The 12,326-nt window shown below is 41.2% G+C and overlaps 1 protein-coding gene across 2 annotated transcripts in view; it reads left to right on the top strand.

Moving 5' to 3' along the window:
• The first annotated feature begins 312 nt into the window (after positions 1-312).
• ABHD2 (abhydrolase domain containing 2, acylglycerol lipase) overlaps positions 313-12,326 on the top strand; it is a 41,929-nt gene continuing 29,915 nt past the window's right edge. The window contains exons 1-2 of one of the 2 annotated variants that reach the window (XM_063142732.1): positions 313-407; positions 11,359-11,433. The gene's annotated coding sequence lies outside the window, so the exon portion shown is untranslated. The remainder of the gene's footprint in view (positions 408-11,358; positions 11,434-12,326) is intronic. The other variant, XM_063142733.1, reaches the window with a different exon arrangement.

The raw sequence follows: 12,326 nt of genomic DNA, 5'->3' as shown, positions 1-12,326 counted from the left end.
TAGCGCCCCGAAGCCCCGCCCCACTGCGTCATAAGGAACCAATGGCCCTCCACCTCTCCTCTTGGCCGGACTGCCGCGGGCGGGGCGGCGTCGGTAACGCCGGCGCCGCCCTCCTTAACAACCTTAAAGCCCTCCCTCTCCTCCCCCTCTCTTTTTTGGGGTGGGGGTGGGGGTGGGGGTGAGAGAGGCCGGCTTCCAATAACCAATCGCGTATCGGTGGATGGCGGAGAGTGGCAGGCGCGGGCGCCAATGGAATGACATAGTCGGAGGAGGAGGAGGAGGAGGAGAAGAAGGCGGGGCAGTCGGGCGCCGCACGGGGTGTGCGAGTGTGTCTGTGGCGGTGCATCTCGATGGGAGTCGCTGTCAGGGCTGGAACTGGCGGGAGCGCCCGGGTTGGGCCTACGCAGGTGAGGCGATAATTTGGGCAGGGGCAGGGCACGGGGAAGGGGGCGACGCCCTCAGAAGGGAGGGGGCGTGAGAGGGAGCTGAGGCTGGGCGGTGGCCAGGAGAAACCCCCTCCCCAACAACACCCGGGGGGGGTCGTCGCCGCCTTTCCCGCCTCCCCCCCCCCCCGCCGCTCTCCATCCCCATTGACAAAGAGGAACTGACAGGTCGAGAGAGACCTGTCCCTTGGGTGGGAGCAGGGCTGGCGAGCTTCCATTATCGCCCATGGAAATCCCCTCCCCTTTTTGCCCCCCCCCCAAATCACGCGTTGACGAGAACGTGAGGAAGCGGTGTTGCGCCCTTGGTCCCTTCCCCTCTGCCCCTTCTTCCATAATCACGTCCATGACCCTCCATTGCCATCTGCAAGGGGACGGCTGCCCCTGAAGACTTCCCTTCCTGGCTCCTCCGGCTGCTTTTCTCCGCCGGTGCTTTTTCAACGACCCTCCCTTTATTTAAACATTATTCATGTGTTTCAACCGGTGTGGTGGTTAGAGTGTTGGACTGGGCATCGGGAGATCCAGGTTCTAGTCCACACTCGGCCATTGAAACTGGCTGGGTGGCTTTGGGCCGGCCAACCTACCTCACAGGGTTGTTGTTGTTGTGAGGATAAAAATGGAGGTGGGGAGGATTATGTACGCCGCCCTGGGTCCCTTAAGGAGGAAAACAGGCGGGGTATACATGTAATAAATAAATTCTATTTCATTTCCGTACTGCCCAATAGCAGAAGCTCTCTGGGATGGTTTGCAAAAAATTTAATTTTTTTTTAAAAAAAATACACCCCCCAATACGAGATAATAAAAACATAACATAAAATCTCTCGCATACAAAACTTAAAGCTGATTAAAACAGCTAAAACATTTGCAGTAAGGTATTGGGCCTGATAGAAACAGCTGACATAAAGTCCCCATTTTATGTTACTGTAAAGATATTTTAACATGTATGCATGTATTTATTTATTTATTTATTTATTTTATTACATTTATATACCGCCCCACAGCCGAAGCTCTCTGGGCGGTTTACAACTATCAAGAACAGGAAACATTAAAAGCACACAAAAATTTAAAAAACATAAAAACAGTATAAAAACAACAGTATTCACTTCAAAACAACAATTCTGGGGACCATTAAAAACAAACTTAACATTGTTAAATGCTGTTAAAATGCTTGGGAGAAGAGAAAGCTCCAACATGTTATGAGACCTTGTTGTGGATGTGGCTCTGTTCCTCTGTCCCTTATTGTTAATGTTCCACTTCTTTGGATAATATTTTAATAGAAAAGCATGGTATAAGTATCAAATAACCTAAACTAAATCTCTCTGTTCTACCCTCTTATGATTCTCCTCTAGATTCCCTCCTTCTACACACACAGAACACTGAGATCAGCAGGTGTGTCACTTAAGGTTGCGAAAGGGGAAGAAATGGCAGTATCTGTGTGTGTGTGTGTGCCGAGGGAGTATTAAAAAAAAACAAAGACTAAAGGCCTATATCTAGACCAGCATCTTGTTTTAAACAGGAACCACCCATATGCTTCTGGGAAAACTCATAAGCAGGGTATGAAGGAAATTACCTCCTCTGTTTGCCTTGAAAACAAACAGGCTCAATGGGTACAAACTTCAATAAGATTCACATTAGAGCTCAGAGGCCTGCCTTGAAATATATTCAAGATTAAAAAAAACAGGGTGATGGGAGTCATTTTTAAGAGCATTTGATGTGGTTGCTCTTTGTACCAATGAAGCTGCTTCTCAGAAATAATTGGTGTGGTCTGCAGTACAAAGGTGGAGAGGCAGCTATTTCTCTGCTTGCCCTCCCTAAATGGCCCCATAAGTCAGTGATGATCTGGGGCCCTCTCCTATTTCCTCTTTCACTCATTGCAAAGACTTGTTTCTTTCCTTGGGTTGGGTTAAAGGGCTAGGCCTCACCTATTCTCTTGATAGCTGCTTCCCTTTATTACATGAGTTGTGAGAGCTGCTTTGGGTTTTGACTGGTTTCAGATTATTCTCACATTCTTATGGGCTGGGGGGTCCCCTTTTTCAAGATGTGTGGTGAGTTTTTCTCATCTCCTTACTTCTTTTCCACAACAGCAACACTATTCAGTCTCTTATTTCTGCATCCTTCCACCTCCACCCTGGTAAAGATTTTTTCCTTATAAAATTCTTTCCTTTTAAATCCTCTCACATTCTAGCCTAAGTTTCTGTTATCTGAATTTTAGTGGTCTCCTTTGTGAGATATTTGCTGCTTCTGCTTTTGAGGATTCAGCTGTTCTCGCCCACTTTTTCTCCTGAAGTATTTTGTGGGCGGCTTTTTGCCCTTTCCTTTATATGTGACAAGTGCTATATTCCACCTTCTGCTATCTGCATAGCCTGGGGAAAAGACAATTAAAAAGCTGTATGATACTTACCCCTAAAAGCAGCCTAGATATACTTTAAAGGAATGAAATAAACATTTGAATGACTGTTACACAGATTATGGAACAAATTTATCTGTTGCTATAGATGGTAGAACCCACACCAGTGGGTTCAAACTGCAAGAAAAAGGGGTTTTCAACTAAACATTAGGTCAGGAAAATAGTATATAACAGACTGGCTCAGAAGATGATGACGATAATGATAATATATTTATTTGTTTCCCGCCTCTCCCTCTGGATCGAGGCAGGGTATAACACAAATGCAAAACACCATGAAATACATATAATTGATTAAAACATCTAAAACTAATACATTATTAAAAAGCAGCACATTATTAAAAGAAGATGGTGGGCTGCCTTTGCTGGAGGTTTTTAGGCAGAGGCAGGATGGCCACCTGTTAGGGATGCTGCTGCGACAGCAGTTTCCCTACATTGATAGAGGGTTGGATTGCTGGATGACCCTTCCAGCTCTGTGATTCTTAATAGTACCCGTATTATGCACCCCCTCTTATTTCTTGACTGATGGTTAAGATTGTATCTCTAACATATGCATCTTGTCAGAGATACCCAACCTGCAGAAGGTATCCTTCCAAGGTTCTTGGTTTAGAATTTCTAAAGCAAGAACAGTCATTATCCATTCAGTTACTTGTCATTATCCATTCAGTTACTTGTCATCTTAATGTGTACTGTAAATGTTTGCAATTCTATTCCTGTATTTCATCTACTCGTTGTGTAGCCAAGCTATACAGACCTGCTATTTAATAATACTTTAGAAGTCAGTAACCTGGTCAATCAAAATAATAGGGAACTCAATTGTTGGTATAGGCTATAGGTTATGTTAATGGATTATAAAGAGGCTTATTTCAATCCATGCACAACTATCCAACACCGGGCACCTTTTCTTGGCTATTGCTACAAGTTACCTTTTGTGCTATCAAGTTAGCTTTTGATGTTGTTCAGCAATTAATTATGTTCTAAATGTAATATTTCTGTTGGGGTGAATTCCTGTGGTGGCAAGCCTTGAATAGTGTTATGGACATTGACTGTTCCTATATACTGCTTTAGAATTTCTCTTATTGCTATTTTGTCACTGATGTGATCACCTTGTCAGTCTTGCATAGAGAAATTATTGCCCTGTAAATCATGTCTTCTATCTCAAGGGTATTTGAATAGAACGGTACATATTGTTTCGTAATATTTGGCTGCTAAATAAATAGTTGGCGCTGCTTGTCACCTAGCAATATCCACAAGTTCTGCATAGTTGATCTGTTCGTTTTCTCCAAATAGAAAAGTGAAGTGCAGAGATGTAATGTTAGGGGTCACAGGGGCTGCAGGGGAAAACTAGATCTGGCTGAATTGTCTGAGTCTTGCTCTACCCAAAATATTGCAATGACTCCTGCTAGATATGTTTCTTTCTTAGGATTCATGATGAATAGCATCTGTTGTATTTCATTGTAGGCAGGCAGTCCTCTTGCTACTTGAAGATTTTTTCTATGTTGTAACAGAGTTAGTCTGAACTTTCAGGTAATGGTTATAATATTTTTTTGTTGTATAATCTGAAATCTGTTTAATGTAGTTTCAGTATTCCACTGGTAAATGTAGTTTTGACAGTGTTTTCTCCTAAAATATTTGTCAAAAGGATTATGCTTTTTAAATCCTCAGTGCAATTTATGCTGCTACTGTTCGGGCTGTCTCAGTTTATGAATAGCAATTGCAATCCATTTCCTTTTCTTGAGCTTAAAACATTTTCTCTTTCCTTCTGACAGTTGTCTTGCACAAAATCCAACAGTAATGCCTTGTTTTGTCTAAACAGCATGGGTGTGCATCTCTGTCTGTAGTCATATAATGACAATTATAATTTCTTTTATAGAATAATCATTTTAAAATCATCTTTGACACTTTATTAGATGTTTGTCTTTCTGAGATGTTTGCTCTCGGGATTCCAGTTTGGCCCTTATCTGTTTTGTTTTTTTAAAGCACCTTTTTAATTTCTAAATTTGCATTGTGACATATAATTTTGACGTTCTTAGATCTATATAGTGAAGTTTGGACTAACCCTGCCTTAATAAGATCAGTTATCTCTCACTCTTCAGTGCACTTCATGGGAGAAGATACATGACAGAAATCTTCATATCTTAAGGAGCCTGAGACAATGCCTTAAACCTTCTACTATTAGCAAATTGTTCTGCATGGTGACTAACAGACTTTGCATTTTAATTGTACAGTGATGCATGTGGACTTCCTGTCTTTAAAACATAACAAAAATTTTGTTTGCATAATTGTCATGATTACGCAGAGTCACTTTCTTATGAAAATGTTATGTGGGCCTACAAAGAATGTTGTATAGAACAGAGAAGTGCCCATTCCCAAACAAGAATTTGAAACTGTGATGTACAAGTTAGACTGTGTAACAGCTTGCACAGTTCTACAAAGATTGCATTTGAAAACAGGGAAGAAGAAGTTTGAGGCATGCTGATTTTAAGACAAATCGATTTTAAGTAAATTGAGCAGTAGGAATCTTAATTCCTCCCCACCCCCTTGCAATCAAGTTGCACAAGATTGGACCCAAAGAAGCACAGAACTAGTTCCATGTACTGAAGAGGCTTTGGACTTGTTTTTGAGACAGTCCCCCAGGCCAAACAGCAAACAAGTTCAAAGGGGATCTTCAGAACAGATTGTAATATAGGAGGTGCTATTAAAAGGTGTTTTGTTTGGTTTTGAATTCCATGGGGTATACCTAAACCATTGGATGCGTCTAAATAAGTTCTTTGGCTATGACCATGAGCCTAAGAGGAATAATTTGTCTGAACTTTTTCCTAGGCTTATCTGTAAGGTGACAATGACTCAGTTTTTCATGTCACAGCCGTCTAGGGCTTTTTTTTAAAAAAAAAATGAGTAAGTGTGCTGGTCCAGGGTTTCAACTCTGGCTTATCTCCCTGGTTTGAACGTCACATTAAACACGGACAGAGCATCTGTGAATTGTTTAGCCACTTCCACTGCAAGTGATGAGACAGAATGCACATGCCTACTGAACCAATAAAAGTTTGGGTAACTGTGGACAGAGCACCACAGTAGCACAGGGAAAACGATCTACAAGTACTCCTAAGAAATTATTCTAAAAGTACTGAAGCATCTCTGTTTAAAACATAGTGTTGAATCTGACACCTCCTTTGAGTTCCTATTCCTCCAGCTGACCCTTGTGCTAAATATTTCAGAGTTAGAAATTGCAATCACCCGTATGCAGTCAAAAAAAGTTCTTGTCAGATGATATAATATGGAGATTGATCATTAATATTACCTATGGTGCCAGTCTCTGGTGTTGTAGGATACACTAGGAACTAAAAATAGGTGGAGTTAGTTGTTGTGAACTAATTAACATTGGGCATAGAATCTTTCAACAACTTGGTGTCACTTACTATAAATGCAAGATAAACACCTTGGATAAACTTTGAATATAAGGCATTTCCTGTCTACTTATAGACTGGTAGCTGTCTTTGGGTTGCCAAAAGATGCCTGCCATACCTTTTCTAAAACACCAGCATGATATTGTAGTAATTTTTCCTAATGGGTTTTGGGATGTGGTGCCACCAGTATACAGATGACACCCAACTCTACTTCTCCTTTCCACCCATTTCTGTCGAAGCTGTTTTGGTGCTAAACCGGTGTTGGTCAGCAGTAGTGGACCAGATGAGGGCAAACAAATTGAAGCTTAGTCCAGACAAGACAGAGGTGCTCATGTTCAGTTGAAAGGCAGATCAGGGAACAGGGATTCAGCTTGTACTGGATGGGATTCTGCTCCCCCTGAAAACACAGCTCTGCAGTTTGGGTGTACTTCTAGATTCAGCCCTCAGCGGTGGTCAGGAGTGCATTTGCACAGTTAAGGCTAGTGTGCCAGCTGCACCCATTCCTAGAGATGTCTGACCTGGCCATGGTGACAAATGCTTTAGTTACATCCCATTTGGATTATTGTAACACGCTCTACGTGGGGCTGCCTTTGAAGAGTGTTCCGAAACTTCAACTGGTTCAAAGAGCTGCAGCCAGATTGCTGACTGATGCTGGTTACAGGGAGCACACAAATCCCCTGTTACTACAGCTTCACTGGTTTCTGATCTGTTTCTGGGCACAATTCAAAGTGCTGGTTATGACCTATAAAGCCCTAGACGGCTTGGGGCCAGGTTATCTGAAAGACAATATTCTCCCTTATGGGCCTGCCCGTGCCCTGAGATCTTCAGGGGAGGCTCGTCTCTTAGTCTACTACTATCACAGTTCTACCTGGTGGGAATGTGGAGAGGGCTTTGTAAGTGGCTGCTCCAAGGCTCTTGAACTCCCTTCCCAGAGAAGCTAAACTGGCTTCCTCATTGCTGTTGCTTCCTTCCTGTTCATAGAACAGGAAGCAGAGAGTAGAAATAAAACAACAGTTCTCATAGTGGAGGAATTTAAAGAATGGGTTCCCCCTAGGCTCTGTATTGGGACTGGTGCTTTTTAATTGTTCCTAAATGGCTCAATGATGGTGGCCAGAGTTTCTCAAACTACCAAATTTGTGGTGAAGACAAAGGGATTGCAAAGAGCTCCAAGAGGAATTCTCCAAATGGAGTGAATAGGCAATTCAGTGCTTACTGTAAATATGAAAATTTGGCAATAAACTATTCTATGACCAAGATAATGGTTTTTGGCAGTCACAGTCCTAGGCACAGATGGATTTAGGACTAACATGTTATTGAACAAACCCATTCATTTAGATATTTGGGCATTCTTTTCAGCGAGTCTCTCTCATGGAAGGGGCATAGGGAGGCAGTGAAACTGAAAGCACAGAAAACTATAGGGGATTTAATGAAGTTTTATTATAATAAAGGAGGTGGTTCATTGAACCTACCCTAAAACTTTTAACAGTAAAGCAATACCTCAAGTGCTTTATGGGTCTGAACTTTGGGGGTTTGACAACACCATGAACGTCCTGGAAATTCTGCAGAACATCCCCCCCCCCCCCAAATCTACTCTCTTCCATCCAGAACCCTTGCAGCTTTTTTGTGTACAGAATCTTGATGGCCATCAGTTAGGACAAGAATACAGTATGCTCAGTTAAGGTATTTTAAACGACTTGCCACCTTGCTAAACGAATGCCTTCCAGCTATGTGCTACCTGGAAATGAACACAAATTATTATTATTGGAAGCTAACACCAAAAGCTCCTGCATAGTACTTTCCTGAGCTGAAGTCTGCCGTTGATATGGATAAGTGCCAACTAAGGGACTGGCTATTTTGGATACATTCTAGGAGGGATCTGCAACTAATTTAAATCTCTAAATTTTCCGGTGGTTCCCTCTTTTAAAAACAGAACACTTTAGAGCCAACTATTTGTCTGTACTGAGGCCTCTTTCCCTAAGAAATGCTTTTATTGAACTGAGATTCAAAGTTATGCAAACTGCATTTTTGATTGGATGCTATCACAAGGTGCCATTTGAATGCAGATTATGTATCTGTGGTTCACTACATGCTGATTTGCCCTCTGTATCGTTTCTGCAAGAGAGAGGTTCCCGAAACCCTTGTTAACACATGGATATAGGAATGCCCTTGCAGAAACGGTTCATTTTCTTTTGAGTGATATGAACTGCTGCGTGACACATAAAGTGGCTCTGTTTGCTCTGGCAGCAAAAAAGATTAGGAAGAGAGAACTAGACAAAATTGCCATAAACTGCTTTGGAGATTCAGCTGGTTAAGTCAAAGCTGAGTTTTAGTTGTGGAATTTTCTACAGAATATTTGTATTACTGCATATATGTATAAAAATTTCTTTTGATGTGTTTGTCATAGCCTTTGGCTGGTACAATACACTTTAAATTAAAAGTTACAAAAAAGAATAGGCAATGTAAGTTAAATGTAAAGTGTGGGACACTAGCAAAAAATCCTAACTTCACATATGTATCTGAGCTGGCAGTGACTGAGGAAAGGAATCTTGGGGTCATGCAGTCTGAAAACATCAATCCAGTGTACAACAGCTGTGAAAAAGTAAAGTTCTAGGCTGGGGATCATTAGGAAAGGGATTGGATTTTTTTAAAAAAACAAACAAACTGCCTTTCTCCAAATTTGTGGTGTAACCACACTTGGAATACTGTATTCAGTTCTGGTCACCATGTCTCAAAGGATATTGCAGAGTTGAAAAAGGTGCATGCAGGAAAAGGTAACCAAAATGATCAGCAAGTCCCATAAGAGGAAAGGTTATGATGTTTGGGGCTTTTTAGGTTAGAAAAAAGGGGAGTGCGGAGGGAATATGGTAGTGTATAAAACTGCCTAGTGTGGAGAAAGCGGATAGGAAGTTTTTTTTCTTCCTCGCTCATAATGCTAGACTCTCTACGGTCATCTAATGAAGCCGAATGGCTGGAAACGGAGGACAGGCAAAATGAAGTACTATTTAATGCAGTTAAACCAAGGAATTTGCTAACACAAGATGTGGTGATGGCCACCAAGTTAGATTGCTTTAAAAGAGGGTTAGATAAATTCACGGGGATAATGGCTACTACTCATGATGACTATATTCTATAGGCAGCATACCTCTGAATACGAGTTGCTGTGAAACATGAGCAGAAGGGTGCTGTTCCATTCATGCCCTGCTTCCAATAGACATCAGGTTGGCCACTGTGGGAAATGGGTTACTGGATTATTTTCTCATGCATGTTTTCATGATTAGGATAAGGTAAGCAACGCTTAAAACTTGAAATGTCTTGTCGTGATTTTTTTTAAAAAGTTAGAAATGCATAGCCAACAAATCCATCTTTAAGAAGAACAAGAGTCTTTGCAGGTCTTCTTGTGACTTTCAAAGTAGGATGTATAGTTTTTTGAACTGCAGAGGTCACAAGCTTCCAAAAAACTTGGAGATTTTTGGAACAGGTTGGAGAATTCCTGTTCTCCCTGGTAGATGAAATATACCATTGCAAATCCTTTCACAAATGGGTAACAAGTGATCTTCATTATTTTTCTTTTGTCTCTGCATTAAATATTAGATCTGGTTTCATCCATCCAGTTCAAAACAATACCCTTTTAGCATCCCCGTGCTATAGCTCTTCATGCATTGCTTCAGAGACCATGCTAATTTCCACTTACAAGCATGAAGAACTAAGCCTGAGGTAGAGAATTGTGCAGTATCAATGGGCTTTTAGTGAGCAGAAAATCCAGATGTTTCAGTTCTAAAGGTTTGTTCCTCCAAATTGTAATGTTTTTGTTGAACATTCCTTGGAAATACAAAGTTCTTATGCCAGTATTTTACTTCCCTTTCATACTGAAAAAGTGGTAAATAAAGCCCCATTATGAATACCCTTTTGTAGTATACCTAACAGCATATAAATGGATTGTACCTGAGTAGTTGCATTTCTGAACTCGCCAATATGAGTCAGGATGGTATAAGAGTGTTTTCCCCCCTTGACTGGTAAATTAGCATTTATATAGCTGTCCAAAGAACAGTTGTGAGCTGAAATTCCAATTCTTTGATTATGATCTTTCTTCCTCTTCCCACCATATGAGTTTTGAAAATGGCAGTAGATTGGGAGAGAATGTTGAACTGGCTGCAAGTACTGCAGTCTTCTCAGAGTAATAAAAACTGCAACAGAGTATTTAAGATGATGTAATTTTTCTTTTATTTCCTCTACCCCCTAATGCCTGTTTCTCCATTGGCCCTAATATTTCTCCTTCTGGCATAACCTAGTGGCCTATAACTGCTTCCTCTCTGTGCTGTTCCTTGGATGTTTGAAGGGGAACAGCCTGACCGTAGCTACATCTCACTCTGTGGGTTTTATGCCTTCCTCATTGTGATACTTCCTAATAGCAATGTCTTTTAACACTGGGCCAGGACTTCGCTGTAGAGAGGGCAAGTGAGAGAGAGCTCTTATGAATCTTCATGGGGGGAGAACCTTTTCCAAAGATCTTAGGGCTGTGGGCACTTGAATCACTCTTGCTAGATTTAATGACCATGCCTCTGGGAAAGGGAGTTAAGCACACAAACAGCTCTGGATGCATCTTCAGGTGACCTCTCTGTAGCTTATTTATATGAAGTAGGCCTAAGACAGCTACCTTTTTGAATTGCAGATGGCTTCTGTGCTCTATAGCAGGAGTGGAGAACCTCAGGCCTGGGTTCCCGATTCAGCCTGCCCGGGTTCTCCAGATGTCTATTCCCCTTTCTCAAAACCTCTAAATGTTTGGTGCTTGGCCTGCTCTTGTGTAGTTTTTACCCTATTCTAAAAAAGTTGGAATGCCTCTGCTAAGGTTTAGTTGCTGGCAGTATAATCTACAATATGCTGGGATTTTTGTATTTTTGCCCTGACCCCTTTTGCCTGCCCCATTTGCTTTCAGCCCTCCCACCACTGGAATGCATCCCCTGAGAGCGTCTCTGAAATTGCATTCAGCCCTTGGGCTGAAAAAAGTGGGGTATCCGGCTGTATGGAATACCTGTACTGTGACTTATGCTTTATCAGACCATTACTATTGCCAGTAAAATGACACCTACAATCTGTTTGTGTTTTATAGGGTAACTTTGACAACATATTTGCTTAGAAGATTCCCGAGTTTCCTGTATTTAAGAATAAGTGGCACACCGCACAGGTGGGTTTTATGTGCTTTGAATGCATTGTTTGAGAGGTGTCAAAGACTACCCTGAACATCTTGCAAATTGTTGCCGAACATTCCAAGCAGAAGAGTTTTGTTGTTTTGGTATGTCATATGACCTAGCAGTGTTCTTGCTAAAGCAGAGACCAAGCCAGAGTTGGAAGCTATGGAGAAATCATCTGTATGATTATTTTAATGTATCTCTTAAAGTCTTGTCCCTAAAATTGCTGCAGAACATTGTGTCAGCACCAAGGGTAATTATGTTTGCAAAATTGACCGAAAAAAAAAAGATTAGGTTAATCAAGAATGCTCATTTTACAGGTGGATCTGATTCCTTAGTGATGCATTTCCTCCAACTTTCTTCACTGGATTGCCATTTGCCTCTTTTTTACTTTGTTTAACAATTCATACTAATGTTAAGTTCTAGGGAAATTCTGAAGGCTTAAAAACAAGAGAAATGAATAACCAGTTGGATTGTGTAAATATTTATGAAAATGTGGTTTACTAGTATACACAATCATCTCCTTTTCCTTTCCACAGAATGCCTCTGTTCATTGGAAAGAATCAAGACTATCCAGTAGATTAGTTTGCTCATAATGGATCCATCTTGAGACATGCTTAATGCCCCTGGCTTCTATAATCCTATGCATATGTGTGTTGCATAGAAAAGTGTGTAAATATATATTTGGCTCAACTCCTTTTTCATTTAATATGTTCTCTTAAGTGGAGTGGATGGTGGTGCATCTTATTGTAGTTAGTTTTCTATTTAGAATAGACACCAGCATCATTCCTCTTTCTCCTGCAGTCAGAAGAGTGACTCTGGCAATATTGATAGAACAGCTAAGAGCTTCCAAATGGGGAAATGTTTGCTTGGAATAAATATCCTGCAC

Source organism: Elgaria multicarinata, chromosome 16 (assembly GCF_023053635.1).
Source record: "Elgaria multicarinata webbii isolate HBS135686 ecotype San Diego chromosome 16, rElgMul1.1.pri, whole genome shotgun sequence".
NCBI lineage: Eukaryota > Metazoa > Chordata > Lepidosauria > Squamata > Anguidae > Elgaria > Elgaria multicarinata.
Note: the sequence above shows the minus strand (reverse complement) of the source record. Positions and strands in the feature narration are given on the sequence as shown.